The 4268-nt window shown below is 45.9% G+C and overlaps 1 long non-coding RNA gene across 1 annotated transcript; it reads left to right on the top strand.

The window, feature by feature from the left end:
- Positions 1-417: 417 nt before the first annotated feature.
- On the top strand, positions 418-4064 carry LOC119010063. Its single transcript, XR_005071886.1, has 3 exons — positions 418-487; positions 2932-2986; positions 3735-4064. It is a non-coding gene; the product is annotated as an uncharacterized LOC119010063 (long non-coding RNA).
- Positions 4065-4268: the final 204 nt, after the last annotated feature.

Here is a 4268-nt window from a genome sequence, read left to right as displayed (position 1 = left end):
AGCAGGGAGAGTGCAGGTGACCAGCAGGAGTGTGAGAATGCAGCCAGGCAGCTAACACAGGCCAATATGTCCAGGGCCAGACCAGCCCTCATGGACCTCCAGATGAAAATGCAGATATCAGGGAAATGCTTTAAAGTGTGGTGTACTGCACGATGTTACAGTTATTCAGTGAATGAAGCAATTTAAATAACTCCTTTTAATGACATTACTAAACTGACAGTATACACTAAAAATGTGCAATTCATGCTATATATTATGAAGAATAATTACACTGTATTATAAATATTTTTTTTTCAATTAAAAATAGAATTATTGAAGTGTTGACTGTGTTGATCAATACTTTCAGATGCACAGACGGAGAGGACTGACCCTGGTGATGATGATGCTGAGTCAGAAGCTCCAGCATGAACAGGAACCCCCCAGTCCACCATACTTTTCTCTCTCACTCAGCATGGACAGGGCAGGACCAGAGCCTTCAGCGCTTCCGGTATAAAGTAGTGCTGGGCGGTATACCGGTTCACACCGAATACCAGTGTATATTTTCTACGCTGCGCGTCACTGTGTCAGCCCAGACGCTTTTCAATGTCCTTCTAACCAGGCATGATGCAACTGCGAGGCGTGTTGAGGGTCAACAGTCGTGCTCTGGTGTTATGTTGCGGTGAAGATGGTTAGGATAGACGTGGCAGTTCATCACTTCATCTGCGGCTGTCAAGATGAGCAACTGGAAAGCCGCTGAGATCCTGGAGATGCTAGCTCTCCTCGGTCTCTGTAGCTGTCAGCTGTTGTTGTAGCAGCAAGCTACTAACGGTCACTACTTTCAAATTAAAAGCCCCTGCCAGGAACTCAGTTTTAAACTCCAATGGGGTGCAATGTAAAGCTCTTATTTTGAATTTGGCAGTTCACAAGAGCTCATCAGAGCTCAAGGATATATTACCTCTCTCTCCTTACCGAGGAAAACTACCTAAAACACCAAAAGGATATATATTGCTTCACTGACAGTTTCTATCAAGATAGGCTATATTCCCATTGTTAGCATATATTATTAAGGAGAGCGCCTCTTTCAAGACAGCTACTTTAGCGCAATGTCTTTGTCTTTGTGTGCACTCATATTTCATTGACATTTTCAGTGTGTTTAAGAACCATGACAATTGACACAATCGCAGAAGTGTCGCCAGCTCACGGCAGGACCCTTACTGATGGCAGAGGCTGCCACATAATAAAGAGCCAACTGCACATCAGGAGTAATTGTGGGGTTCAGTATCTTGCTCAAGGATACTACAACATGTAGCTCAGTTCCGCCCCAGGGGAGCCAGGAGTTGAACCACCTACCTTTTGAGCACTAGTCCACCAGCGCTACCCGCTGAGCTACAGCCTCCCCGTGTTTGAATGTGTGCATTTTAATGTGTGATCTCAGTGTGGAACAGGCACTGTCAGTGGCAGAGCCACAACATTTGGGTGGCAATGTCTCACTAGAAAATATAGGAGTATTTAGGGCACCTAAACCACACACCTCCACAATATTGGGAATCCAGGTAATGGAGTAGGAAATGATCAAACAATATTCAGTGTATCTAACTTTTTTCTTATTCCTACAAGTAAAGTAACAAAGATGCGTACAGGACACAAATGTAGCACAATATACATGTAACTGTGGGAGATGTTCAGCTCAGCTTGTAGTGATCACTGTGAGCTCATTCTCTCAGTGTATCAGGAATACACAGACATCATCTGAAAAACAGCTGATTTTATTATAGCCTAATCAAGCTATAGCTATACACACACACACACATATGAATAATGGAACAAATTGAGATTTGATTCATACACATACAAGGTTTCAGGGCTACTGTACAAATGCACACAACAGTTGTATATATGTTGTTACATTTTGTTGATGGTCTGGAATGCTGTTAGAATAAAACTAATAATTATTGGTTCTCCACTTAAAATGACACAGAGAAGCATGTGACCTCTGTATGAAAACCCTCTGACCAGGCTGCTTCAGCTGGCAGAGAAGGAACCCTGACATGCTCAGTCACATTTTAACTCTGTGGCAGGTAGAGACACACCAGTCAGTCACACAGCACACATTGGATGTTATGTTACAATCACCTGCACATATCCAATAGTAGAGGTGGGTAAAAATATTGATCAATGTATCGCAACATTTTTTTTTTTCCCAAGTCAATATCGATTCAGAAAATCCTATGAATCTATTCAGGCATGCAGCGGCCCGACCACCCGCTGTCCCTCGCCGGACGCCTCTCGGTCCCCGCCTCCAGCAGCTGGAAGCGTCTCACCCGCGACCTCGCTGGAGGGTCGGAGGCTGACACGCTGCAGAAACACCGTCGGAGCTGCGGAGGAGGGTAGCCGATGTCTGTCCGCTCTGTCACAGACTGTAAACTCCCAGCAGCCGGTCTCACCCTGGCCGCTGCACCGTGCGCCCGCGGGTAGCTCTCCTCCGGGGAGAGAGGGGGGTTCAGACAGGATGTGCGCGCATCTAAAGTGTCCGGTAGTGCCGTCGCAGTGCTGGAAAGGCTCCGCACGCCAGAAAGTAGTGACAGCTGCGATGTGGTGGTTGCATGGGTGGTTGGGGTCAGGCCAGGGTGGCCAATAAGGTGGCCAGGATTCAGCGTGAGGTGGCCACGGCCGCCCCCTGACACCCCACCCCATCACAGACTCTGGAGATAAGCAGATACTCATCATGTAAAGATTTCTATGTTTTTGTGTGTGTGCAGAGTTTCACCGCATAACCAATGAGAACCTACGAAACACATTGTGACAACATACATGTATTGTATCAATGGAGGCTGTATATATTTTTTAGAATTTAATTTAAATCACAGCAGGTCTGTGTTCACACCATGAACATGAAGCAGATCCAAACAGAGAAATCATACTGACACGGTCATGTCCTGTTTTATTTTGTAGGGTTTTACCTCCTGTGTCGCTCTGTTTCCTGTCTGTCCTCCTCTGTGATTGGCCGGTGAGTTTCACCTGTCATCATTGCTGTGGCCTCAGCTCTGCTCTGGTTTCTACTTGACTCTTAATCTTTCTCTTTATTTTCTGTATTCTTTGTTTTTCCTGACAAAATGAATCCAACATATAACGTTTCACGCCCGTCTGAACTGTTGATTCTGACACACTTTGTTTGTTTGTTTTTTTAGATGTTTTTTAAGGTATAGACACCTTCATTTTTGACAGTGAATAGGTTGGAAATAGGGGAGAGGAGGTTTGACATCCGGCCGGGATTCGTACCGGCATCTGCTGTGTATGTGGCATGTGTTCTAACCACTCGACTTCCTGCATGCCCGCACTTTGAATGTTTGATGATGGTTTTTATTTTGAAACTCTGCTCTCTGGTTCCTGCAGTGATTGGAGGTGTTTCCGTCCATTGGACAATGTTTTTTTCTATAATTTGAGCTGTCAGCTGGTCTGCTGTCTGCTGTCCACACCTCCTCCTCCTCCTCCTCCTCCTCCTCCTCGCCTCTCCTTGCTGGGTCATTTGTCATGGAGGAAATCACCGCTCAAATCTTCCACGGCGGTAATATCTCTGTCATTCACCCTCCTCCCCCTCCTCCCTCCTCCTCCCCCTCTCATCTCTGTGCGATGCTATCCGAGGAGAGGAGGTGACAGTCCATCAGAGCACCTCCTCTCTGCTCCCCTGATAACACTCCATGCTTATAATGTTAAGAAGATGATAAGAAATAATAGTCTTTCTTCCTTTCATGTAGCGGTCGGAGAGGAACCATCGGGGCCGAGGAGCCGACATCCATCACCTGCTATTTATCAGCGGCGAGCGGCCGACGGAGCGCCGCAAAGTTTTATAAGAGACGAAGAAAAATAATAACTGAGCGGCAGAAACAATCATCAGATAGATGGAGGAGGCCGTTATTAGATTAAAACTCCTCTGACAGTCGGCCTCAACTCCTCACATCAACACTTTATCTGCTCCATGTGTCCGGAAAAAATAAACTCTGTGATGGAGCAAAGATTCAGCTGCACTTTTGTAATTTGTGCGAACAGGACGAATCTGATTGCTGCTGCAGATCCAGTAAACTGAAAACACATCACATCAGCACTTTACACTTCCTGAGCACAGGTTGAACCAGTCGACGCTGCAGGACGACGTCTGCAGTTCAACAAGCGGAGCCTGAACTCATCACGACTCCAGTTTCTTATAAACGACTCTACTGCAGTTCAACATGTGAGTGTGGAGTCAAACCGCTTCATGCTTCATAAATCTGAGAGTGAAATCATCTTCATCT

The sequence above is a fragment of the Acanthopagrus latus genome, chromosome 20, assembly GCF_904848185.1.
Source record: "Acanthopagrus latus isolate v.2019 chromosome 20, fAcaLat1.1, whole genome shotgun sequence".
Taxonomy (NCBI): domain Eukaryota; kingdom Metazoa; phylum Chordata; class Actinopteri; order Spariformes; family Sparidae; genus Acanthopagrus; species Acanthopagrus latus.
The sequence above is the reverse complement of the archived record's forward strand: the minus strand, read 5'-3'. Positions and strand labels throughout refer to the sequence as shown.